Below are 16281 nucleotides of genomic sequence, written 5' to 3' on the forward strand. Positions count from 1 at the left end.
GAAGCAGCTCAATCCACACTGGTCAGCAGAGACATGGAGCTGAGGGAGGCTACACTCCCCCACCCCAACCACACACACACACACACACACACACACATACACGCACACTCATGCATAACCTCACAACCTCATTGCTCTGATGAGCCTAAAGTCTGATTCAGTATTTTTTTGAATGCTATAGCTCTGTAATCTGTAATCCCCAAAAATGATGCTCACAACTACAAAAAGATTTTGTACTCCAACTGAAGTGAGTTAGATTGCCTGGCACATAGGCCTCTACATCTGCTGACATGCCATTACTGAATGTGTCATTGTGCATCTCATCAGCGGGAAGCGGCAGCTCTCTCTCACTGAGGCTACGGTACTGAGGGCTCAGTCTCGTGGTAACCTGAACCCTCCGCTTTATAAATACATTGACATTGTGCAGCAGGACATGCAGAGGCCAGGCATTTTCACTGGCTATTTGCTTTCACAAGTGACAGGTAATACTCTGCTAGGGCATTGCCTCCACTCAGCACACCTTGGATCTGGATGACTGTGCTTTCTTTGGTGCTGGAACGCACACAATGCTTGTTAAAGGCATCAGCAGGTGGGCTCTTCCTACAGAAAGAATCAGAGAGCTCTCCTCTCCTCTCCATTTACGGCATTTAGCCGACGCTTTGGATAAAAGCCGCTTACCCTCCCTCCCCTCCCCAGTTTTTGGTCCTGTGTTCCTAGAGGTCTACAGGCAGAGATAGCAGGACAACCAGAGTAGCCCATCGACCCCCTGGACATTTCCGTAAGGACCACCTTTTTCTGTGGTATTTTAACCATATCCCTTAAGGTGCTGGTCTGAGTTCAGCTCTGTCCCTTAGGCCAGAATCAGAAATGAGATTGAAAAAGGCTGATCCAGGGTCAGTAAGTGAAATGTATGCTGCAGCTAATAAGCGAACTTGGAACAACTCCAGCTTCTTTCTCATGCCTACTTTGGCAGAGCTGTAGCGTAATGGGGGTGGGGGACAGCATTGCTCATTAACAGCCAATGAATTTTTAACAAGGTCAACAAATCAGGCTCAGGAGTAATCGCTGCATCGTTCATGGATCTCTTGAAATGGGAGGCAGAACTTGTATGAGTTTGCAGGAACCTATGAGCACACACTGGAACCCACAGCAACGGGCCCCCAGCCATAATGGCATTATCCTATGCTTCAGAAGTGCTCTTGTGTGTGTGTGTGTGTGTGTGTGCATGATTCAGTGATCCAGGATGCATGTTGTGCATTAAATTATGATGTACCCTTTGGAAACCTCAATCCCTGATTCCCCAACTCCTACAATGACCTTCACCTAGAATATCAGCACCTGGCACATTGCATAAAACAACAGCATGTGAAAAACAGGGAGCATTCATCCACAAAACTTGTCGAGTTGTGTGTGTGTGTGTGTGTGTGTGCGTGTGTGTGTGTGTGTGTGTGTGTGTGAGTGAGTGAGTGAGAGACAGATTGTGTGTGTGGTTCTGAGTCTGCAAGGCCTCATGGGACTCATAATGTCCAGATCCAATTAACATCAATATTGACAGAACCTATATATCCACTACATACCTGTCTTCTTTTATTTAAAATGTGCAGTTTGCTTTGCAGTTAATGCACATAGCTTCATGTTTTATTTGAATTTAGTAATATTTTCACTGATGAAAGAAATATTGGACATTTTGTGTAACCTTTCATATAAGTTATATGTGTAAAATATATATAACGCTCTCCTCCCACGAGTCACGTGGTTTGGCCCGCCCCGTGCAGTGGGAGGATTTGTTTGTTACTGTATTTGTAACCGCGCCTACACACACCTGCACTTCGTTGGTGTTTTATTTTTGTGTGTTTACGCCCCTGTCAGTGTGTGCAGCGCTGTTGGTCATTGCCTTTGTTCATGTCGTTTACATGCTTGTTCAAGTTCACAGCGTTACTGTTAAACGTATCCGTGGCCGTTCTCAATATGTCAATGCCCCTGTTGTTGTGTTTATCGTTTACGTTACATGTGAGGGCCTTTGTCTTCCATCTTTTTCAATCAATGTCTGTCTACATCTGTGCGTCCTGCGCCTCGCCCTGCGGCACTCGTAACACTGCTGTTTACACTGGTCAGCACATCGTGACCGACCAGCAACACGAGGGAGCTACTGTCAGTCATGAACAGAAAATTTCATACAGGAGCTTTAGTTTCCCCAAACCACAGAATCCGAAAGTCACAGGATGAGGAAAGGTTAACATCAGCCTCTGAGGCCCCTGCGGTCCCCATCATCCCCAGGCAAACCCAGGATCCTGAAGTCCTCAGGAACACAATTACAATTATTACAATACCTAGCGATGTATAGTCCACTCTTCATTCTCCATCAATGTGTGTTGGAATTGCAAACAAAATAGCAGATTGTATTGTATGGTTTTCCTGCTGTTGGAAATGCATGCCTCATGTCTACTGCAGATAAGACACTATTATAGCAATTTTTTTCAATTTTTATATAATGAATAGCCAGGAAGACCAACTGTGATATAAAAATTCTGGAACCTCAAAATTGTCCACTTTTATTATTAATTTAAGCCCATTGCACAAGTAATGCATCCAGTGTAAAACCTCTGGATTTTATCATTTTGTAGAACCTTTATAAACATATAATAGACATTCATGAGGGCTAACATTTATATTTAATGTTTCAACTGTGCATTTTCACACTTTACCAGTGATTTAGCCATCGTAGCCTCAGTGGAAATCCCATAAGCATCTTCATCGCAACCTCGTCTCCTGTCCTCATTAAAATAACATTAACATTGTGATCCCAGGTCATCACATTTGCCCTATAGTATGTGACATGTCTTTGATAGAGGCCTTGGCCTTGACTTGGGGAGTGACTCAGCCTGAGAGCTGCCCACCCTCTGCTCACATTCTGCCCACCCTCTGCCCACCCTCTGCTCACCCTCTGCCCACCCTCTGCTCACATTCTGCCCACCCTCTGCCCACCCTCTGCCCACCCTCTGCTCACCCTCTGCTCACATTCTGCCCACCCTCTGCTCACCCTCTGCCCACACTCTGCCCACCCTCTGCTCACATTCTGCTCACCCTCTGCTCACCCTCTGCCCACACTCTGCCCACCCTCTGCCCACAATCTGCCCACCCTCTGCTCACCCTCTGTTCACCCTCTGCTCACCCTCTGCCCACACTCTGCCCACCCTCTGCTCACCCTCTGCCCACCCTCTGCCCACCCTCTGCTCACCCTCTGCCCACCCTCTGCCCACCCTTTGCTCACATTCTGCCCACCCTCTGCTCACCCTCTGCTCACCATCTGCCCACCCTCTGCCCACCCTCTGCCCACCCTGTTTCCCACACTCTGCCCACCCTCTGCTCACCCTCTGCCCACCCTCTGCTCACCCTCTGCCCACGCTCTGCCCACCCTCTGCTCACATTCTGCCCACCCTCTGCTCACACTCTGCCCACACTCTGCCCACCCTCTGCTCACCCTCTGCCCACCCTCTGCCCACCCTCTGCTCACACTCTGCCCACACTCTGCCCACCCTCTGCTCACCCTCTGCCCACCCTCTGCCCACCCTCTGCTCACATTCTGCCCACCCTCTGCTCACACTCTGCTCACACTCTGCCCACCCTCTGCTCACCCTCTGCTCACACTCTGCCCACACTCTGCTCACCCTCTGCTCACACTCTGCCCACCCTCTGCTCACACTCTGCCCGACATCTGCGTGAGATCTACCAGAATGGGCAGTGCCAGGCGACCTGGGTTGGCGACCTGGGTTGGCGACGGTGTGATGTGGACAGCTCCAGTCAGAGCCTGGCATGTGCGTGCATGTGTTTGTGGTCGCCTGGTTGATTTGTGACATTTTGTGTGTGTGTGTGTTTGCGTGTGTGTACACGTGTATGTATGTGTGTCTGCCCAATTCTGGTCTGGTAATAGGCGTCTGACAGACAGGGGTAGTTGAGTGTGCATCGCATACAGAACAAGCAAATCAGGGGAACTATGTCTCTGTGGATCGGCCTGCCCATCATTACTGTGCATCAGGAGCGCGGGCCTGCTGTCCTGTCCGCATACTTTAACAGTGGACAGTGGACCAACGGGTGGGAGCGGGGGCTGAACTACATGCCCTTATTTGTATGTAGAATGGCAGCTCTCTATTTGAGGTACAGACCGTGTGGGGGTGGTGCCAGTGGGGAGGGGGGTTGTTGATTGGTTGACGGGGAACATAAACAGACCAGGATGATTGATGTACTGGGAATTTTATTTTGATGAACAGTGTTGGATTAATGTGCTTTGATTTGCTGCAGGCAATTAGAAATTAGAACAGCAGGGGTCAGGCCGACATCTTTCCCTTATCCTCCAAACGCAATCCAGGTACAGACAAGACAGATGATTGTTTTCTCATCACTCCCCTTTTCATCAGTCCCTTTGAAAAACATGCATGATACTGTGTTCCTTATTTTTGGGCAATTGTTCCACGAGTTCAGCCAGGTTGGCCAGGTTGGATATAATTAGCAATTAAGGGGACAGTGTGTTTGGGTAAAGCATGCAATGAAAATATGAAACAGCACTTACAAATTAAATAAATAATCTTGAAAATGGAGCAACATTCATAGCCCAAGCTTTGTAACATCCCCGCCCTAGATATTAGACTTTCTCATTCGACTTCCCTTTTTAAGAAAAAAAAAAGTTCTGCTTCAGCCTTCATGAGTGATGATCGTAGGTAATAGGTCTGTTGTGTTCTGTTTGTGCCTTTAGTGCATATTTATTGTCTGTTTTAGTCTCAATGTGTTTTGGTGTTCACTTTGCATTTTATTAATTATTTTTTATTAAACATTTTATTGTGCAGTACTTTGTAGCCTTGTTTTAGAAAGCTGCTATATCAATAAATTACTTGATTGAAATTTCATTCTGCTGTACCCAGCAACTTCACAGAATTTAACTGTTCTATAAACCGTAATGTAGTGCTTTCAGTTTTGAACACCTGTTTTTATTTTTCAATAACTGATGCAAGGGAATGAAGCTAAGAGATGCTGTAACAATTCAATGGGAGTTGGTTAAACATCACTCTTTATGCATTCAGCAACCACTCTGCAAGGCCCTGTTTTACCGCTCCATTAATCCATGTTGCGCTGCTCCTGAGGTTTGAAGTGGCTGGGAGTTGCAGCCCTGTGTTTACAGCTACCCATTACCAAATGACTGAGTGTTGTCCTTCAGTTCAGAGCACATCTCCACACAAACACACAGGTGCACACGTGCCCCCCCCCACACGTACTAGGGGCGGCGTGAGGGAGTGGCCAACAGTGCGCTGGCAGTGCAGTGTGTGCGTTCCGCACCGGAGGGTTGCTGCAGGGGAGGCCTGGCCTTTGATTCCCCCACTGCCTCATTTTGCACCCCGACCCTCACCCGCTGACGGCCTCAAAGCTTACCCACGGTGCCATAGTAACCGGCCTGAATGAGACAGACAGGGGAGGGAGCAGAAAGAGAGATTGGCAGCTGGGACACTAGAGAGCACTGTCTGACTCATCCTGCAGGCCTTGTGTGTGTGTGTGTGTGTGTGTGTGTGTGTGTGTGTGTGTGATTGTGTGAGTGAAGGAGGGTATTCTAGATGCAGGAGTGCTCTGTGTGCTATTATAAGATGATAGGCACCTAATCATTGCTATCCTGTTGGCCAAATTATGAGCATGGAATGAAGTGATTGTGATGTATTGAGTGTTTCTTATAGGTCTAATGATGTCCAGCACAGAGCCTTTTATTAATTTACACACAGCTCTGGCATGATTAAACATACACTTCACTCTCCAAATAATCAGCCATGGAGTGGAAATACAGTTCATGGCTATATTGAGGTTTCACATCTAGTGAATTTGCCAGATTAGTAGCATTTTAATATTTGGATTCCTGAAGGGATTATGACATTATGGGAATATAACATAGGGGAAGAGCCCTGATGCAGCCTCAGCAGCCTGACCACTGCAGGGTCTATAGGGCGCGGTGTGCAGCCAAGCTGGCCTACGCTCACTACATCCGACACATGACACAGCACCTCAGTGCTGCCCCCAGCCATTCTGCACAGGCATGTGGAAAGTGAGCAGCTGTTTTAATCCCCGCCCACCCGCCTCTCAGCCCGAGGCTGCTGCGTCTGAGGCCAGTCTTGAGAGCCTCATGCTGGAGATTATGGGAAGCTGTAAATGTAGGTATTTAGAGAAGCATCACTAAACATGTACAGTAGAACACCCAGAGGCTATGACTCAGAAGTACAGAGGTATTTGAGATCCTGACTGGGAGGTTACGCCATAATGCTTAATGTCTTGCTTTCCTGTCCTGACACCATGAATAGCCACAAAATACATGGTGGGAAAAAAAATTAATCAAACTGCGCATGAATGATTAAGGAGAAAAAAAAAAAAAACCCTCCCTCTCTACGCAAGGTCAGCAGATAGGAAAGGAAGAGGGGAAGAGAGGTCAAAAGTGTGTGTGTGTGTGTGTGTGTGTGTGTGTGTGTGTGATGGGGGGGTGGGAAGGAATGTAATTGATCATGGTTGAGGATGGCCTCATGAATAGTTTTTTCAGTTATAGTCTCTAATATAGTGGCAACATCCTATAGGGGATGCACTCACGGAGGTGGCTTTTCTCACCACCTGGGAGCACTAGGATGCGGGGACGCCCCTGCCAGGGACTGTGGAAGGGTGAATTGGGCTCAGCAGCCCTACAGCACTGGGGCCACCCTGCAGTGGCCACTGCTGGACGAGGCAGCCGGTAGAGCTGGATTGGTGTGAATGTGGGATGCTCTCCTGTGTGCGTATGAGCATACGAGCATTCTGGTTTTGTAGTGGGTGTCGGGCAGCAAATGATGACCCCAAGGTGGCAGTAAGGGGGAGCCAGGACTCCCTAAGTGGGAGGCTAGCTCAGCACTGTACTGCCAGATGCTGAACCTATGGACCCCAGTTTCCACTATAGGATTAGTAACTATGCCATTCAACTCTACACTTCTCATCATGTTATTCATAATTTATAGAACAGACCATTGGTAGAATGGAACAGAATTTGCAGGTATTGACCGACTTACAGGTATTGACAACCTCAGGAGAATGAACAGCTGGTCTTGCATTTAGTGTCTTGTTCATAAACTTTTAAGCGTTTTCAACGTTTCAACGCTAATACACTTACGTAAGATGCATTTGCACAAAGTTTTTACATGACTACAGTTACTGGACACATGCTGTTGATGCTTATAGAGGAAATGACACTAAGAGTGTATCAAAGTTGTAATGGGACATGAGCCCCACCCCCAAAGGCTCAATTGGCCCCTCCCCCCGTCTGGCATGGTGTCAAAGATGGGTGGGGCCCACCTGGCAACCCATCCTGTGCCTCCATATTCGTTTGCATTTCCGCCAGCAGGCAGTCCGGAACTGCTTTCCACTGTGAGGACTTCCAGAAGCTGACAATGTTTTGACAGTAGCGGTGAAAGTTCTGGAGCAAGTTGTAAGGCTGCTCAGTGACTTTTGTTCACAGATTAGTAATCCAACAAAAAGCAAATACACCATATAATCCCTACCTTCCGAGGCCTGAGTACGAGTTAAATGTCTGGACATTTTGTGAGTCGTTCGGAGAATCCTGTTTGTATCAGGAAGCGTCAAAAAGGCCATACTGACATACAGCATGAAGTAGGACACAGCATTAAATTTCCATATAAGAAAGCTAACAGGCTAGTTACCTTATGTTGGGACACACCCATACACACACTCATGCACACACACATCCACATGTACACAAGGCCCCTCAGAGGTTTTATTTTTTCTAACACATTGAACATTACCGTGGTGATTAGCATGACAGCCAATGCTCGTAAACAGTGTTGATTTGAGTGTCTAACCGCTGAGGTGAACCGCTGGGAGAATTATGCGTGTCAGCACAGTTGAGGCTAAAACGAGGCTCCATCCATCACTCTGCTCCCAGAGGCCTCAAGAGTCATTGGGCTGCGATAAATGGGCCATGAATTTCAGGCAAGAAAAATGAAGGAAAAAGCAAGTCAAAACAGAGCCATTGGAATCCAAATCCAGGGCACAAGCCAAAACAGAGCCATCAGAATCCAATAATGGGGCGCAAGCCAAAGAGCAGAGAACCGGCGTGGAATAAAGAACAGGCCTATTACCGAGGGTTTCTCACAGGGCCATGACACTGCAGTTCTCGTCCCTGTACAGCAGGTATTCCCCTCTCACAATAAGCTTTTAAAGCCCCCAGTGGAGTCCCCAGCCAGCGCCTCACAATTCTAATTAGCCTTGAATTCTAATTAGTTGGCCCAAATGAAACAAGCCAGAGGATTAATCTATAAAGATAAATGGAATAGCACCATTGTACAGTATAAGACAGCAGAAATCTGTTTTGCTAATTTAAAAAGGAGGCAGTGAGGATTAGAAGTTTAAAAGTTGACTCAGGGCTGTTGACTCGGGGGTGAAGCCTCATGCTGTCTGCTGTAGCCCCCCATTCATGTTAGCTCCTAAGAGAAGCATAGAGCACCAGAGCTTCCAGACTCAGGACCACCTGTTCTCTTGTGCCTGGCTGCATAGCTCCTCCGCTCCGGCAGAAGGTGGTGGCTGATCCGTAGTCCCTGATTCATAGCGCGGGGAGGAGGTGCACTGGGGGGGGCGATAACTCACAGTGCAAAACCTGAGCTTTGCGGTTGCTGTAGACAGTGATTCGGTGCCTGGGAACCAGTCAGACTGTGAGAGGTGTGAGCTGTGAGCTGCACATATGCACCCGCGAAGGCTTCCATGCAGTAATACAGTTCCACAGTCTCCCCTCCCTACTCCACCCACCCACCCAGCTGCGCTCCCTTCTCCTCTCCTGCCCTTTGTTTTTTTCCTTGCACAGACTGTACCCCCCCACCACCCACCCCCAGCACCACCACACCCCTCCCCCGTCTGTTGGTCCGCCTCGTGCTCCACTCTGCCTCCGCTCTACCATCGGATCCGTGGCCTGCAGTCTGACAGGCAGCCAGGCTCCCGCTGAGACCCAGGCGAGCGGAGCTTCCCCGAGCATCTCCACTGGGCGTGGGCTGCAGTCACCCCAGACGCAAGCAGCGCTTCACCTGCGCAGGATGGGAACGCTCTCCTCCACATTATTGCTCATTCTCCATTTGATTAATGCATTCGTCTGCACCGTACCACTGGATCCAGGATGCTGTAGAGACCACGTATTGTTGTCAGTACAGAAAAAATTGTCCACAAACAGTAGTGTCCTATTACATGAATTACCATAATATTGCCTCACATTCAGTCATGGTCTTTGAATGTATTGGAATCTATTAGCATTCAGTATACAATTACGTTCTTGGTGACTGAGATTTAAAATATATTATGAATTAGATTTCCAAATTAGTAACAGAAGTACACTTGGTTTTGTTTACATACATTTTATGAAGGAAATGTTGTGCTTTAGTAAAGGTGATGCAGGAGCAGGATGTATACTTCCGTTCTTTAATTTACTTACTTTCAAGGATAATTATATAAAACTGCTGATACTGATGAGAAGATGCAGGTAGACTGGATTATAGCTACCAGCTGCTGTTGCATCATTACACACACACACACACACACACACACACATGGAAGATGACGCTTATGCTTTTAACTAGACTGCACTGGGCCTGGCATGCTGCCTGTCATCCGCACCTTGCTATCACCTTACATTTACCTTGCTGCCTGTCACCGCTAGCTTTCTGCTGGCTCAGAAGGCAGTGCTGCAGAAGATATAGGCTGTGTGATGGCTTACTCTGTTACAAACTAGTCCACTTTCTTAACATGGTGAATATTTTGCTCTTATGTTTAGACATCAGTCACACAAATTGTTTCTTGTCACCAAAAGCTATAAACAATCTTCAGTTTTCGTCAATATTTTACCAAACTGTGGTCACTGAAATCTCATTAATATAATGAGTCGTGGCAACAGCGGTGATTTTGCTGGGCTTTTGCCTGAGATGCCGCCGCACTAGCGTAGCCCTGTGGAAGGTGAGCACTGAACGTCACTGTAGCACCCAACACACTTTCATTGACTTTGCGTGCTGTTCTTAGAATTCGCTCTGACTCATTTTCCTTTTCTGATGTCGCTGCCTGATGGAGGATAAGTTCACACAGAGACTTTTACAGTCATCTGTGTGCGTTTAATTTCCCAGAAGACATGCTTTCCCTAGTAATGACAAGGTTTAGTATTGAAACAGAATTATTTATGAGGTCAAATTAATTGAATCTCTGCTGTTCCCAAAAAGTAGAAATACTTGCTACTTTTTCACAGCTCATGGAGTCCTCAACAGACGGGGTAATTCCAAAACTCTTGAATACATTGTTCCACCTTCATTTTATGTGTTAATTGCTGTATGAAACATGAACCAGCATGAGAGTGAATAACAGTGTTAAGTCACCAAGGTCCATTCTCACCATGGCCCATTCTCCAGGGAATACTAAGTGCGGCATTAGAGGGAGATCGGATCAAGGGGAGATCGGGGGAAATGGCGCTATTTGCCCTTCTGGGTATTACCCCGCCCATGAAGCAGTGGAGCCAGCAAACACAAGCTCCTCATCTGAGTTGTTTGAGAAGGGGGTGACGCACTGTTGGTGAGAAGATAAGATGCGGTTTGCTAATGAAATGAGCCTGCCAAGGTCTGCAGCCTCAAAAAGAGACTGGGAGCTGACCTCTTCTGCAGGAGGACGTTGTTAAATTTTGCACTTCTCTGACTCGACGCCATCCATTCGACCACAATTTGCTTTTTTATTTAGGGGTATCTTCCTTTAATTAAATGGTTAAGCACACCACACCTAAAACTAAATTCATTTTTTGCTCTTGTAGTGCAGCCAACATACAAACAAACAAACAAACAAATAAATCTCCTCATTCTTAATTCTGGGCATCTGTTCCACTATCACTCACTGGACCATTCTTCTCTGATGCAATGGCTTTGTGCCATGATCAATGTCTGCTGAATTCTAAGGACCTTTTTGGAGTAAGCAGTTAAATATATTAATTCTCAGGGTTTTCCATTCTAGCAGTCTGATCCCTTCTCTCTCGAGACACTATCTGCAGGGACATCAGAATGACTGGAGGTGAGGGCGGGGCATACGTTTGATGAAGACGGGGATAATTGGAGAGACATGAAGGAGGCATCAGTGATGTGATGAAAGGGCACAGTGCCGATCTTCACGGGTTGGCCTGGATTCCACCGAGGGCTGTGCTGACTTACCAGGCAGCTGTCACTGCGACTCTGTCAGTCGTGAGTCGGACTTTTCTGGAGAAAAAAAACTTTCTCACGCATGCTTCCATTGCATCCTTCTCCTGTCAACCCAAGCAGCACAGACAGCACAAAAAAGTTCCGTGAGGAGCAAAGACTACACCCTGGTTCTGCTTGTTTTTATCTTCTCCAGCCAAGATGTATTAAAATGTGCAGCATAAAGACTGAACTTGCCATTAGCCAGTGAAACCAGAAAGTGGTAGACACCTTTGCCTAGAGAAATCACACTATTTGTGCCTCTCACATAATCTGTCTGGCAAGGAAGTGTTAAAAAATAGCAAGTGTTTGGAGTGCGAGGTGTTTCTGGTAGGAGCAGCTGTTAGATAGTCAGTTTTCAGTCTGCTTTCACTTCTGCTCCTTCTCTGAGTGGTAAAGGGGCAGCGGGGAGGAACACGTCAGTTTCTGCACACAACGCTGTTAGAATCCCATGTTGGCCATGAGGACACGTCAGGACAGCAGGCATCTGCATGGCCTTCGCATGGGACTCTGAATGAGAAATAAAGTGTCAGAGCAAGATTGCCTGAGGGTAGTACTGGGAGCTGCTCCATGGACAGTTAGTCCTGCTCAGGTATGTGGCTTTGCGTAGACACAACACGGAAACCTGTCATGCACGGCCATCGTGTTAAAGGCACAGCGGGCAGAGCAAGGTGCTAGCAACACCAAGAGCTCGGTTTCAGGGAGCCCACATCCGGACTCACTGATAAGGGTGTAAGCTGCTCTGGATAAGAATGACTGTCCGAAGCTGCAAATGTAAAGTGCGTGCGCATGTAAGCACGGTACTGTGTCTTAGGCACACCAGTAGAGACATGTTTAACTCCAGAGCTCCACTTTTATTTGTTCTTTCCACAGGTTCCAACCCAGAATACTGGACACCCTGGCATGAGGATAACTCTTGTTTTTATTTGCAATGCACCTCTTCACATTGCAAGGCCTGCAAAATCTCCATCCCTTACTCACAGCTCTTAAGGCTTAAGCGAGATGAACTTAGAATGAACATCTTCTCCAGAAAAGTATGGAAATGTGTGGATATTTCTGTGGATTTCCTAAGGAGGTGATAGATGATGCCTCGTGTTTCACCTGTTCAGAGAGTGGATGCACTGATCTATAAACCACCTGCTGGTAAGCCAACAAGAATTCCCTTGGTGCTCACGTATCATCCTACAAACAAAACAGTGGCCAACATTAAAACTTAAACCCTTCAGAATCCTCCAGGACGATGGAGAGACCACATCCCTTTATAAGGATTCTTCACTAATCTCCTACAGATGACACACAAACATCAAAGACGTGCTCTTCTCAAAAGTGAGATAAATGACCACTCAGATAATAACTGTGCTACTGTAGTCTGCAACCACTCTGGATGTGCTAAATGTCCTAACACAACAACTAAAATAACCAGCATGAAAGGATCGATTGCTATCACCCATTTCTCCTCATGCATTACTGCAGGAGTTGTCTATTGTATCTCTTACAAGAGATGAATCAGCTTTACGTTGGAGAAACCATTATTTAGTTGAACATCTTTGGACCATCAGAATTAAGGATTTGTCATTCCACTCGACCGGCATTTATATGTTAATGGACACTGCATTACTGACATGTCTGTTTGCATTGCCAGTTGTTGCTATGGCAGCAATAAAGTTATTAAACTCAAAGAAAAAGAACTATTCTGCACTCCCTGAACTTGAGAACCCCATGAAATTAATGATACGCTTTAAACATCTGCTTTTTCTAATATAAACTTGTTTCACCTCCTAGAACTTAATAACAACTGTGCTTGCTTAGCTGATGAAGCGCCTCTATTCAAAGCGCAGTTTCTCTGGAAACCTTGTGTACTTCTCTGCAATTTTGAATGCGGCTACGTTTTTTTTTTTTACAACAGGATATATAGAGTACTGTAAAAACAGCCACCATTAGCTTTGCAATAGTATAATGACTATATATAATTATTTCTGTCAACACAGAACAAACAGAAAATATAGGAAATATGTACACATAATTTTTAAAAACACAATTTTCATAACAAAATGGCTTCTACGGGCAAAAGATGATATTTAGTGTGACCACCCTTGCACATCTTGAAATCTTTTGGAGAGACAATTTTCTGGTATATTCCACCTGATTTCTTTCAGCACTTCCCAGAGTTCTTCTTTAGATGTAGGCTTTTCCTGCTATTGCTCAAGTGTAAGAGCAGGTCACTAAACACTTGCCACTGTAGCCTATACAAGCTGTTTTTTAATACAGCAAACACATTTCCTGTATTTTCTGGTTGTATTTTAATAAAGAGATGGAAAAAATTATATATGGTCATTACCATTGCTAAAACAACAAATATAATGGTGGCCTAAGGCTTTTGCACAGTATAGTAAAAATGTGTGTGTGTGTGTGTGTGTGTGTGTGTGTGTGTATATATATATATATATATATATATATATATATATATATATATATATATATATATATATATACACAAAGAACATTCCAGTAGCAATTTACCTGCACAGATAATGAAGGACCTCTGTCCAAAACCTTGTGTATTTCACTACAATTTTGAATATAGGTTATACATACATAAAGCAGATGAAGGACCTTTGTCCAAACTAAATTGTCCTGTTTCTCTGATGTGTGTGTGTGACCACATGTGTTTTAATAAATGAATTTTAATATGAATTTTAATAAATGAATGGAAATGAAATAACATAGCTTATTCACTTTTTTTCAGTGTACATTAAGTATGTACTGTACATAGTGAGCAATAGCCATTAAGCTCCACTAATGTGACTCTTCTCTCAGGAGATATACGATGTAAGCAAATCTTGTACACTCACCTTTGAGCAGTATGACCCAGAATCCCTGGTTGAGGTTTCTGTCCTGAATATTTTGCTCCCGCTCCAGCACAACCCCAAGCGGGGGTGTGTGGATTCATGGATTTGTGATGTCCCAGCACTGTGGCAGGGAGTACTGGGGCTTTCATCCTCAATCTGATGATGCTGAAGAAAGCAGACAGTGATCAGACAGCTCTGCGGCGGCACGTCCCCTGTGTCGGGAACGGAGGGGCCGAAGCAGAGCCGCAGACGGCTGGAGACGCCCACCATGACACAGAGAAGAGCAGCAGACAGGAGACACGGTGGGCTAGTGCTCCACTGTGGAGTAGTAGATAGATGTGACATGGTCAAAATGCAGTTAGGTGGTGCAAGCAAATATGAAAAAATAGATTTGCTGATACATTCTCTTGTTTGTAATGGGGAGGGTGATCATCAGTAATAAAGTTAGAGCTTGATCTGTAAGAATAAAAAGGGGTCATGAGACATGCATTTGTGATTAATAGGTGTTTATTATAGACCCATACAAATTATTTTTTGTTTTAGGTATGAATGTATTAAAATAGGCAAGCATCTCAGGTAAGGTTTTCAGGATACTAGTATACATTTGAACCTCAGCAAAGATTTTGGGGCGTGCAGGTTCAACATTTCTTAACTTATCAATCAGGAGTAACAGCTTGTAGCTTCTCATGGTATGAATGATAATCATTGAAATTCTCTAGAGATTAAGTCATCTCTGAATATTAGGTCATGTCTAGCACAGGCGCCGTGACTGGAACTAGACTTACATATTGCGAAGCCTGAAACGGACCCTTCCTCCATTCGCTGCTTTTCTCATTCTCAGTCTCTCACTCCCTTTCCTCTTTCTTTCTTTCCTTCTGTTGTGGTGTTTTAAACACATTTCGCATTATCTAGAGCGTCTGAGATTATGTAATGCACAGTTATGTCTAGGTGCAATTCCACAATCCATCATTCTTCTTAAACCATATCTCTAGCTCCTTCTGAAGAATACTACAGCTCCTGCACTTTCAGCCCTCTTTACCTGACAAATAAAATCTTTGTAATTTTTTTACTTATTAAATGTATTAGTAGAGTGAGACTGAGAGAGGGGGATGAAGAGAGAAGAACCAGAGTTACTACAGCTCAGCCCTAGTAATGGTGCCAGCTACCACAAATGTGCAGTGCCGCCCCCCAGGGAAATGGAGGCTGGGAGAACGAAAAGCGTAATTAAAAAGAGGGGGCCTGACCGGGGCTATCGGGAAGCAGCAGCGCTACAGTGTTCCTGTATGCTGAGCTGGGTGGAGAAAGAGGCCCTGCTGTAGCGCACTCTGGGTGGAGAAGGAGGCACTGATGTAGCGCACTCTGGGTGGAGAAGGAGGCACTGATGTAGCGCACTCTGGGTGGAGAAGGAGGCACTGATGTAGCGCACTCTGGGTGGAGAAGGAGGCACTGATGTAGCGCACTCTGGGTGGAAGTGATTGATCGCCCTTCTGCACAAATGTTTCCAGCATAAATTGTGCACACAGGCTGCAAGACGGCGATGGGAGGGCCGATGGCACATGAATCACACGTTAAAATGGAATCCAATAAACGGGAAGGGATGATGGGAAATCTTAGTTTGTCCCACAGGCTCTTCATTCCATGCTCCAATACTGCATGAAACAACTAGTGCAGGATCGCAGAAGCCTGCGGTTTTTTCTCCTCCGAGAAAAATTCCGGGACAGGAATATGGGTGTGGTGGGAGCAGAGCCTCGGCCAGGCACACAAGGCTTAGATTCCTGTCCCTGCCCCTGCATACCTGGCGATGATGGACGTGTGTGTCCATGACATCCTTGGAGGTGAATTACATGGTCGTAACAGACTGTTCCCATATCTCATGGACTGGCATGAAAGAAGGGTAGGAAATAGTGCATCTCACATTAACCATGTGGAGTGTAGAACTCTTCTTGGATTTTGTAATTAAGATCTATAGTTCTCTGTATATTTCTGTATATTAATCGATATGAATTAATTCTACTTTCACAGATATTTACACATGCATTAAATATGCCATCATAACCCATATGATGCATGATCTCAGACCTCCCCACTCCCCTACAGGACTTGGCTATGGTGTAGAGCACAGTACTGTGGCACGGGCACATCTATAGCTGTCCCTGCTCGTCATGTGACCCCAAAGCCTC

This window comes from Electrophorus electricus, chromosome 13 (genome assembly GCF_013358815.1).
Source record: "Electrophorus electricus isolate fEleEle1 chromosome 13, fEleEle1.pri, whole genome shotgun sequence".
NCBI classification, from domain to species: Eukaryota; Metazoa; Chordata; class Actinopteri; order Gymnotiformes; family Gymnotidae; genus Electrophorus; species Electrophorus electricus.